The 11,773-nt window shown below is 38.2% G+C and overlaps 1 long non-coding RNA gene across 2 annotated transcripts; it reads left to right on the top strand.

Moving 5' to 3' along the window:
• The first annotated feature begins 550 nt into the window (after window positions 1-550).
• Window positions 551-3,501, top strand: LOC109946392. 2 transcript variants are annotated; one of them, XR_002269540.1, is made up of 4 exons: window positions 551-2,089; window positions 2,201-2,318; window positions 2,435-2,566; window positions 2,652-3,501. It is a non-coding gene; the product is annotated as an uncharacterized LOC109946392 (long non-coding RNA). The 2 variants fall into 2 exon arrangements; XR_002269539.1 differs by having other exon boundaries at window positions 551-2,318.
• Window positions 3,502-11,773: the final 8,272 nt, after the last annotated feature.

Below are 11,773 nucleotides of genomic sequence, written 5' to 3'. Positions count from 1 at the left end.
ATATTGAAGGCTTCATACTTTGAAGAACACGCCCAAATACTTTGAATCTCAATTGGCTTTATGTTAACTCCATTTTTGCTCACCACTTTGTTTTGTCTCATTTTGTTTACAAGAGACGGTTTTGACTGGCCTTTGTTTGAAACCTTTGTTTTGGTTGGAAGAGAAATCTGGAAAAGATGGTAACTTTTAGCTGCTTCTTTTGAGTGCTCGCTGATTTACTTTTACATATGATATTGGTTTTAGTTGCATTTGAACCCTTATTTTTTGTTTCCTTAACGTTTCTACCAACATTGGACTCGAAAAGTGGAAAGTGTCAATTATTTATTTGGGTTGTTGTTAATTAATTTAGAAAAGTGGAAAGTTTGCTAGGTTAAAACAAGGGTAAATCAGGAAATTTTTTATTGAAGTATTGTTTCTCTCTCATAATAATGTCATCAAATAAATAAAAAAATAAAGAATTAACTATAGTTAAACCCATGGACATGTGTCAACTTTTTGGAGAGATGGTGAGGGTACACCTAGGGTTAAAGTGGTGAGCAAAAATAGTGTCTATGTTCCAGGTATGTTGTATATTTACCTCTTTTGTAGGTGGAAGCCTTTGACGTTAACAAAATTTGCTTCTTGAACGAATTTGTATATGTAACTACTGCTTCCTGAACCAATTTCTTTTTGTTTTCGTTTTCTAATTGAGGACCCCAACCCAACTATGTCTTTGACGATAACTAAACCTGCTTCCTAAACGAATTTCTATATGTAGTTCCACTCAAATTATAGCACCTACTTACTAACGAGTTTTCGTTCTGATACAGATTTTCTTAGTGACCAGTTTTCTTAGTTTTCTTAGTTTTCATAGAACGATTCTAACAAAAATTGATTCCTGTTTCATGGTGGTTTTGGGGACAGAGTTCAACGTCACTAATATAGAATGATGGAAATAGAGTTTGGTCCTCTACCTACACCATAGGAAGAAGATGAAGAAACCAATTCATCTTTGTACTCTGTTCCTTGTATTCCACACAACGAATTCGTTTTCTTTTCCTTTTATAGCCCCCTCTTTTTCAAAGGTACTCTGTTCCTTGTATGACAATTTCAATCACGCCAAATACTACGATGGGCCCGCTGTTGTTGAAGAAATAGTGGTAGTTATCAAGTATAAGATTAGCAATATTGATAAAGTTAGAAGCACAAGCTTATAACGAGCTTCTAAGCCCATGGGGTATTATTTCTGTCCTTTTCCTGTTGTTGTTTGTCCTGTTTGATCTGTATTACAGTTCAGTAAGTCAGTCTACTTTGATTTATTATTTTGCTGCTTTAGCAATTTGGTTTATGTATCTGATCTACGCTTGGCTCTTTTGTTACATAATTTATTCTGTTCCTTTTATTCCACACAACGAATTCGTTTTCTTTTCCTTTTATAGCCCCCTTCGTTTTCTTTTCCTTCTTTTTCATTTTCTTGTCCTTTTTGTATTGAGATTGAGAGTTTACTTCATAGTTAATATATGACATAATTTCATTAACAGAATTATTCTAACAAAATTTCGTCCCTGTTTTGATGCTGTAAATAGGAATTTTTTTTGCTATTTTTTGTTCTGAAATTTGTTTTGCTGGCTTAATTGGATGTTCTTTGCCTTCTTAATTGTATATCATCATTTGCAGGTTCTTTATGGCTAGGAAGGAGTATCGCTCCCTCGAATACAGGTTGGACTTGTTGAAGTTTCATAACGTAATGGAACGAATTAGAGAGAACGTGAGGGAGCCACATATTTTACTAATGCAGAGAACACCTTTTTGAGGCTTGTTTAGATGTTATTGGGATGGTTTTATTATTGAACATGGATGCAGGAAGTCAGATAATGATATTGTTTCTATTTTGGAATGTTTTGACAAAGAGAAAAAGGCTTTCATTTTTGGGGCAAGAATTGAACAGATAACAGGAAATGATATGTCTTTCCTGTTTGGGTTGCCCTGTGTAGGGGAAGAAATCAATTTTCAGCACTATAAGAGAATAGTAGGTAGTGGTTTCACAGAAAGACGGCTTGCTGATTACAAGGATTTGAGCAAAAGGGTTTTGGAGGAACAAATATGCATGGTAGTGTGGAGGAGAGTGATTTCGTGCGTTTGGTTTGTCTATATTTCTGTTTGACACTATTCTTTTGTCATAGTGGAAACAACTTGATGAAAAAATTGATTGCGTATGTAGACAATTTGGAAATGATGCACACATGTGCATGGGTGATTGCAGCAACACAGTACCTAGAGAACTCTCTTTGAATATGAACTCTATGGAAAGTGCGTGTGGTTGCTTAGTTGGCTTGCTTGTAAGACGATCTTCCTTCCTTTAATGGCATGTCATCTCTTATTATAAGATAACAAATTGGTTCTTATTGATGTGTTTGAAATGCTCTCATTTGTGTGTTTTCTTTATTTTTTATAGTTTTGGGTCTGTGAACGTACGAAGTTAATTCAGCCCATAGAAGAAAGAGAACACATTTCCCCTAAATTCGTGAAATGGAATTTGTTGGAGCTATATGCAATATTGAAATGTGTTCCAATTCATACATTGCAGGTACAAGTATTTATTCACTTTTTTTTTTTGTGATACTTATGTTTTTGTTTCATTGACTCATTACGTTTTATTTTGAATTACGTAGGAGATTAAGGCAAAAGATGAAACCGGTGCCCCAATAGAACGCACCCAAATTGTGGAAATATTTTCAAATAGTGGTGGGAAGACAAGCGGGAAACCTATAAAGTTTATAGATGACTTTGATCCTATTAAGGCATTTCAGTTGCTACCTACTCAATTGATGGAATGCAGTCAGGAAGAACATTAAAACAGTAAGGTGGACATTTATGATATGCAAAGAAAACTGCAAGAGGTCACTGCAATGTTGGATGTGGAATGTTCGAAGAACAAGGATCTTTTAACAGAAAATGAAAGGTTGAAGAAGGAAATTGCAAAGCTTCATAAAGGAAAGGGAAAAGATGAGTCACCAGAACCACGCAGTATGATTGTGAGGATGAGGGCCAGAACAAGACAAACTCTGATTCGGCCGGAGTATGCATATGCAGACAAATTAGGGAAAGCAAATTGCAAAAAAATGAAAGTTGATCAGGGGTATACCTGCGAAGCCAAGCCAACAGGTGTGAGAAGATTGAGAGTTGGCAAGTGTCTGTCTCTCCATGAAGCTTGTTGTTAAAATGTTAACTCGCAATTGTACGGGCCAATTAGTAGTATAGCAAGACAAGTACGAGGTCGTACCCACGAGGACTGAGAAGTTAAAATTAGTTATGTACTTAGATTACCAAATTCAAGAAAGTAGGAGGTTAAGTCTAAAATAGAATTTAAAGCAAGAGTGATTGTAATTGTTGAACAAATGAGGCAAAACGAAATTTCAAACAAAAGCAAAGTGAACAAATGTAACAAAGAGTACTTTTGTAGGCTGGAAAACAGATTGGGAGACTAGGGCATTCGATTCACCGTAACAATTCAATTCTGGGTTATAAGGAGTCAAGTGACAAGTCTCATTCGGATTCAAAGATTGATTCTAGCTAAAGTATGATTAGGCTATGGTGTCTGGTCCTAACCTTGTGCTCCTAATTCCCTAACTTGATCATTTGTTGTCTAATCTAAATTAAGCATTAGGAACCCATTAAGCATAGAAGAACAATTTAAACAACCAAGCATGTATCTAATCCCTGTTGTCGAATGTCCATACATACTTTTCTTATTCATAGTTCAATTCAAATCAAAGCATGGTGTCTACTCTTGATTCAAACCAAGGTAGCTAATATACAAGTTCTAATGGTGATCAATCATCCAAACAAGCATATTAACTGATAAGCATAAAGAATAGGAATATGAATCATGAATCAAACTTCAAACTCAAAACTTCAACTTATAAACCCAGAATATTCATGTTAGGTTACATCATAGCCCTAGTTATGAATTTAGCTACTCATAATGGAAATGGAACTTAAGCAAAAATGAGAAAACATATTGAATGCAATAAGAGTAGAGAAACCCAATTCTGAAGTTGCTTGTGGTTTCCAAGGCTTCTCCAGGTGCTTCTCCACGTCTAATGCTACTCCAAGCACTTTCTCATGTCTAGAGTATGGCAACTAAAGAGGTGATTTGGGATGAGTTTGGGTGGTTGGTGATGGCAGAGAAAGAACAAATTCGTAGGAAATGGAAGGAAGGCTTGTTGGAGTTGTTCCCCCTGATTTTGGGCTGAATGAATTGATATAGGATGGCTGGAGTGAATTATTGGTCAATGGAGTGACTCCTTTGCACTTGAGTAGCTGACACACCTCCCTAAATTGCTCAACATGTCAGGTCTAAAGTCAAGGAAAGCTGTGGTGAGTCACATGGCTCAAAGAAAGTATCCAAGGCTCAACAACTGGAAACTGCAATCCTGAGCCTGGTGTGTATATGGGCTCACGAATTAGGCTCAACTTCATTATCTGATGCATTTGAGTAGTCCATCTTGAAGTTCAGACTCTCATCTTTCCAACTACATATTATTTGGGCCAATCCAAGTTCGGAGAAAGATGTTAAGGCCGAAATGAGTTGCCAACCCAGTCTGCTCGTTTTTGCACCATTTTGCATCTTTTCTTATCCAAAGACACCATTGCTACCTAAGGCCCAATGAACTGAATGATAAACAGAAAAGGGATTAAAAGCACACGTTTGACTCAATAACATAACCAAATCATAAGCTAGAAGGGTACAAAATGATATACAATTGTGAACTGATCAAATACCCCCAGACCTAGATTTTGCTAGTCCTCGAGCAAAACAAAAGAGAATAAAGTTGAAAACAAAACAAGAAGTTAATTAAACCACTTCTGTAGGTAACTCGATTGCAATGTGCATATGCAACAAGCCTTTAAACCTCTCGGCATCCCTAATCGGAAGAGTTGTGTCTCCTGAGGGTTTAACAGAAACGATACCCACAAACGCTTTACTGACTCTCTAACACCAAAAGGTTAGAAAACTAACTTTGAAAACAACTAATGAAAGAAAACTTTAATCATGCATCCAACACCATAGAGTTACCAAGATAGATGATCAATAAGTGTGTAAAGTGGAAGCTATAGCTCAAAGGCACACGGCTTCAAAGTAAACATACTCAAATCTTGAAGGAAGAACATGCTTCAACTCTAATTCTCACATCTAGCACTCAATCACTCAGAACCTATGGTTTTATTCTCTCAAACAAGCATAAGTGAGTATATGAAATAGAAGCACAATATTTGGTTAGATCTCATGAAGGGAATCAAATACTAAAAGTAGAGATACACACATACATACCAGCACCCATGAATACATCCTCAAAGATCAGCTAGGTCTTTCACAAGGTTGTAATGAAAGGCTAAGGTTAAGGGAAGTGGAAGAATTGGAAGGAACACAACTAACTTAAGAACATACCAAGGTTGCATTCTTCATTGATCTGCAAGGTATCATTGATTTAGAATGGTATGGCTGCAACTTCATAGCATCATCTGGCATAGACTTTATATTTCACATTTAGATCAAATCGAAACACTTTCTCTTTATCTTTCTTTTTGTTTTTTTTTTGTTTTGTTTTTTTTGACTTGATCTACTTCTTCTTTAACTTTATTGCATAGATTCACACCAATTTACATTTGGGCATGTGGCAGCAACCTCCTTGCTTCAAACTTTATCTTGGCACACCTTGGTATATTTCTAAGCTATAGGGTATGGCTATAATAGGTTAAATATCTCTGATTGAGATACAAAGTTAGGGGAATTATGAGGGTGATAGAAGAAAAAGGCTTGTAGTGTTTGGCTGCAAAAGAGCTGATGGAACACACGAATTGGTAGGGTGAAAAGAAAGCACAGAAAATGGTTATACACGCAGAGCCTAGCATCACTTCAATGAGTTCATTCATGGGTGAGAGCACGCACCTGATATCTGCAAAGAGAATCATCCTTAGTATTCAACCAAAATGGAACAATGAGATCATTTAGAGTGAATTGAAGAAAATAAGTAGAGATGAGGAATAGAAACACTTTAAACCCTCTCAAGAAAGCAATTAGGCTCGAAATAGCTCACTAGGGTAGTCTCCACTATTCTCCTTCAAGAATCTGAGCATGATACTTTAGTCACCAGAATTCTAAGAGCAAAAGCTTTGTGAAGTGTAAAATTTCTGATATGAAAATCTCAATGGCAGCTCCATAGCATTGGTTGTATGAAATTTTTTTTATAAAAAAAAAAATAGTGACAAGCGAACGAAAATTGTAAACACAAATGAACAAAAATTGAAAACCTCCCCCCCAGACCTGAATTGAACATTGTCCTCAATGTTAAAGCATAACAAAGATGAGTGAGAACATGTGAATAATAAGGGGAAAGTTTAAGACAAAGTATTAGAGAAACTCCCTCTTGATGCGATTAGGTCGACCGCTACCGAGCACCTTATTCTTCAACACATGGGTTGCCTCCCAAGAAGCGCCTTAGTTAATGTCTTGGCAAGACATTATGCCATTAGCTAACTTGATTGTACGAAGGGAAGATGATCCACCACATGACCAGTTTGAATTCCAACTGACACTCCCTCATAGAATGGCTTTAAACGTTGTCCATTTACTTTGAAAGTCGAGCCATCTTTAGGATTTTGAATCTCCACAGCTCCATAGGGAGATACATTGACCACGGTGAATGGGCCAAGCCACCTAGACTTCAATTTTCCTGGAAAGAGACGCAAACGTGAGTTAAACAAAAGAACTGACATACCTTTGGTGAATTCTTTCCGTTGAATGTTCCTGTCATGGTAACTCTTGGTACGTTCTTTGTATAGCTTTGCATTCTCATAGGACTCATATCGAATTTCTTCCAATTCATTGAGCTGAAACTTTCTAACATGGCCGGCCTTGTCCAGATCAAAATTCAACTTCTTGATGGCCCAAAAAGCATTGTGTTCAAGCTCCATTGGCAAGTGACAGGCTTTTCCAAACACAAGACGATAAGGGCTCATTCCGATGGGAGTCTTATATGCAGTCCTATAAGCCCATAATGCATCATTGAGCTTGGCAGCCCAATCTTTCCTTGTACTATTCACCACCTTCTCTAGGATCTGCTTAATTTCTCTGTTGCTTATTTCTACTTGACTAGAAGTTTGAGGATGATATGGTGTAGAGACTCGGTGGGTGATATTGTACTTCTTCATGAGTGCTTCAAATAGCTTGTTGCAGAAGTGGCTGCCTCCATCACTAATGACAGCCCTTGGAGTACCAAACCTTGTGAAAATATTGTCCCTCAAGAACTTCAGGACCACCTTATGATCATTGGTTTTGGTGGCTATGGCTTTCACCCATTTAGACACATAATCAACAGCAACAAGTATGTAGGTATAACCAAAGGAAGATGGGAATGGTCCCATGAAATCAATACCCCATACATCGAAGAGTTCCACAAAGAGTATGTTCTTCAATGGCAGTTCGTTCCTGCGGCTTATGTTTCCCATCCTTTGACACCTATCACACTTAACACAAAAATTAAATGCATCTTTGAATAGAGTAGGCCAAAAGAAACCTGATTGCAAAATTTTAAGTGCTGTTTTCTTGGCTCCAAAGTGGCCTCCACAAGCCAATTCGTGGCTATGCCTAAGGATGCTTTCTTGTTCTTCTTCTGGAACACATCTTCTAATGAGTTGATCTGGGCAATGCTTGAATAAGAAAGGTTCATCCCAGACATAATGTTTCACCATGGAAAAGAACTTCTTTTTGTCCTGATAAGTTAGATCATTTCTAAGAACACCACAAGCAAGATAATTAACAAAATCAGCATACCATGGCTCTTTGACTTGGGCAACATATAGTTGTTCATCTGGGAAAGTCTCATTCAATGGTAGTACAGCTTCTCCTTGCTCTTCAACCACAATTCTGCTCAAATGGTCAGCCACCACATTTTCACATCCCTTCTTGTCTCGAATCTCCAAATCGAACTCTTGCAGCAAGAGAATCCATCTGATCAAGCGAGGTTTGGCGTCCTTCTTAGCGAGCAAGTATCTAAGAGCAGCATGGTAAGAATAAACAATTACTTTAGAACCAACAAGGTAAGGGCGAAATTTTTCTAAAGCAAAAACCACAGCAAGCAACTCCTTTTCGGTTGTGGAGTAATTGAGTTGGGCATTATTCAAGGTCCGGCTCGCATAATGAATCACATGGGGAAGCTTGTTCTTCTTTTGACCTAAAACTGCACCAATAGCAAAGTCAGAGGCATCACACATTATTTCAAATGGTAAAGACCAATCTGGAGCTATGATAATAGGGGCTGAAGTTAGCTCTTTCTTCAAAGTCGTAAAGGCTTCCATGCAAATCTCGTCAAACTCAAAAACAGCATCCTTAGCAAGGAGATTACACAATGGTCTTGAAATGCTTGAAAAAAATTTTATGAACCTTCTATAGAATCCGGCATGGCCCAGAAAGCTTCTAACTCCTTTAACAGAGGAAGGGGGTGGTAGATTTGTGATGATATTTATCTTGGCTTTGTCCACTTGAATTCCCTTGTTTGAAACAACATGGCCTAGCACAATTCCTTGTCTTACCATGAAGTGACACTTCTCCCAATTCAAAATCAGATTTGTTTCCTGACATCTTGTAAGCACTAGAGACAAGTGGTGAAGACAATCATCAAAAGATGAACCAAAAACTGAAAAATCATCCATAAATACCTCCATGAATCGTTCCACCATATCAAAAAAGATTGCCATCATGCATCTTTGGAAAGTTGCTGGAGCATTGCACAAACCAAATGGCATCCTTCTATAAGCAAATGTACCAAATGGGCATGTGAACGTGGTTTTCTCCTGGTCTTCCGGAGCAATGGGAATTTGATTATAACCTGAAAATCCATCAAGAAAACAGTAGTAAGCATGGCCAGATAAACGGTCAAGCATTTGATCAATAAAAGGCAAGGGAAAATGATCTTTTCTCGTGGATGTGTTCAACTTCCTGTAATCAATGCAAACTCTCCAACCAGTGATAGTGCGTGTTGGAACTAGCTCATTCTTCTCATTCTTTACAACGGTGATTCCGGACTTCTTTGGAACCACTTGCACAGGACTCACCCACTTAGAATCTGATATTGGGTAGATGATTCCCACATCAAGTAGCTTCAAAACTTCAGCCCTAACCACCTCTTTCATATTGGGATTTAGCCTCCTTTGTGCATCACGAGATGGTTTGATGTCTTCTTCCATTAAAATTCGGTGCATGCACATGCTTGGACTAATTCCTTTGATGTCTGCTATGGTCCATCCAAGGGCTGTTTTATGTTCTTTCAGAACTTCAATTAAGCTGTCCTCTTCATGTGAAGTGAGACTTGCAGCAATTATAACAGGGAGAGTTTCATTAGCACCCAAATAAGTATATTTAAGATGATTGGGTAGAGGTTTAAGTTCTAGCTTTGGTGGGGTGATAATGGATGGCTCCAATTTTGTGGAGGATGATACAAGAGGCTCAAGTGGTGGCCTAAAGGATGGTGGGTATGGCTGAAACACTTCTAAGGCAGCCATCACTTCTTGGAACTCTGATTCAAAGAGATCTTCCTCTTCTTGTGTTAGGACCGCTTCTAAAGCATCATTAGACTTTTTCTGCACAATTTTAGAAGAAACCTCATGATCCACAACATCAATTGAAAAACAAGTATCAAGAGTGATAGAAGGTTGAGACAGAGCATCAAACACTTTAAATTCAACAGTTTCACCCAAAACAGTCATGGAGAGGGTGCCATCTTTCACTTTGATGATTGTGTCTGCAGTGGCCATGAATGGTCGCCCGAGGAGAATGGGATCAACACGGTCTACATATGGGTTATCCTCCATATCCATCACTACAAAATCAGCCGGAAGAATTAGTGTATTAACTTGAACTAAAATATCTTCTACAATACCTTTTGGATATTTGATAGAATGATCAGCTAGTTCAAGACGAATTGAGGTTTTCTTTATCCCTTCTAAGCCAAGCGCCTGATAAACTGAATATGGCATTACATTGATGCTTGCTCCCAAGTCCAACATGGCTCTTCCAACCGTCTTATCTCCGATGTTAATGGGAATGTTAAAGCTGCCAGGATCTTCTAGTTTTGGTGGAAGCTTCCTTTGCAACACAGCACTCACATTCTTGTTGAGCTTTACTTCTTCACTTGGAGTAAAATTGAGCTTGTGAGTCATCAAGTGCTTGATGAACTTTCCATATGCAGGAATCTGTTTAAAAACATCAAGCAAGGGCAAATTGATATTAACTTTACTCAAAATATCATAAATCTCTTTAAAAGCCTTATCTTGATTTGCTTTCTTCAATCGGCCTGGAAATGGAATCGGTGGAATATATGGAGGAGGTGGGATGTATCTATCTTGATGAAGATGTGATGGCACAAATTTGTCATCTCTTTTATGCAATTGAAATGGATTGGGTTCCTGAGAATCAGATTTGGCCTTAGGAGTAGATTGGGACGTTTTGGGTTGTTCTCCTTCCATAGCTGTGGTTTCTTCTTCATCTTCATCCTCTACAACCACAACATCATTTGATAGATCAGAACCAACTTTGTTATCAACAATCTTACCTGATCTGAGCACATGAATGGCCTTGGCTTCTTGGTTTTTTGGATTGATCACGGTTTGACTTGGCCATTTCCCAGGTTCTCTTTGAGCTATTTCAGTAGCTATCTGGCCCAATTGGACTTCCAACTTGGAGATGGCAGCTTGTGTTGTTTGCTGGAAATTGTTTTGGTTGATTGCCATTTGCTTCACTATATCCTCCAACGATGATGATTGTTGTGGCCTTTGGAGTGAAAGGGGATTCGCTTGATTCTGTGTATCTCCATGAAAAGTTGGATGATTCTCCAACTGGATTATAACTTGAGAATATGGGTCATTTATTGGACCTCGGTTGTAGGAATTCACCAACTTAGCTTGCTCTTGCACAAATTCGGGATATGCAGCCCCAAATGGACAAGAAATGGTAGGATGATCATGAGTTTCACAGATGCTACACACTTCCTTCAAAGGGTCTTGAGTTCAATGCAAGGAGGGCATCTAGCTTTTGTTCCAATTTGGAAATCTGTACACTAGAAGAATCATTAGAACCACCAGCAATACGTTTACCTCTTGTATCGGTGTGTTGGGTCTCCATTGCTATCTCCTCAAAGAGTTCATATGTTTCTTCTGGAGTTTTAGTTTTATAAGAACCACCTGCAAAATTAGTGACAATATTATGGCTAGAGGGGGTTAGTCCTTTATAAAACATACGCATCTGAAGCTTCAATGGAATCCCATGATGAGGACATTGATTGAGCAGCCCGTTGAATCTCTCCCATGCTTCACAAAACGACTCATCATCTTGTTGTGCAAATAGAAAGATCTTGTCCCTAAGCATGTCGGTTTTTTGCGTGGAGAAATATTTCTCCAAGAACTTCTTTTGAATGGCTCCCCAAGTCATGAGTGAACCAGGCTTCAAAGAATTCAACCAATATTTCGCCTTATCTTTCAAAGTGTAAGGAAACACTCTCATTCGAAGTTGCTCTTCCGTCACACCTGTCAAGGGAAAAGAGCTCACAACATTAAAAATATCCTTTATATGAGTTAATGGATCTTCATTAGGTAAACCATAAAAAGAAAGGAGCATATTAAGATGAGAAGATTTAAGCTCACAGTTTCGAGCTGCGGTGGGCAGCAAGATGCTTGAAGGGGATGCTGGAATTGTTGGGATATCAAGGTCTCCCATGAACTCATTGGCAGCCATCTC

The sequence above is a fragment of the Prunus persica genome, unplaced genomic scaffold (assembly GCF_000346465.2).
Source record: "Prunus persica cultivar Lovell unplaced genomic scaffold, Prunus_persica_NCBIv2 scaffold_54, whole genome shotgun sequence".
Classification (NCBI taxonomy): Eukaryota; Viridiplantae; Streptophyta; class Magnoliopsida; order Rosales; family Rosaceae; genus Prunus; species Prunus persica.
Note: the sequence above shows the minus strand (reverse complement) of the source record. Positions and strands in the feature narration are given on the sequence as shown.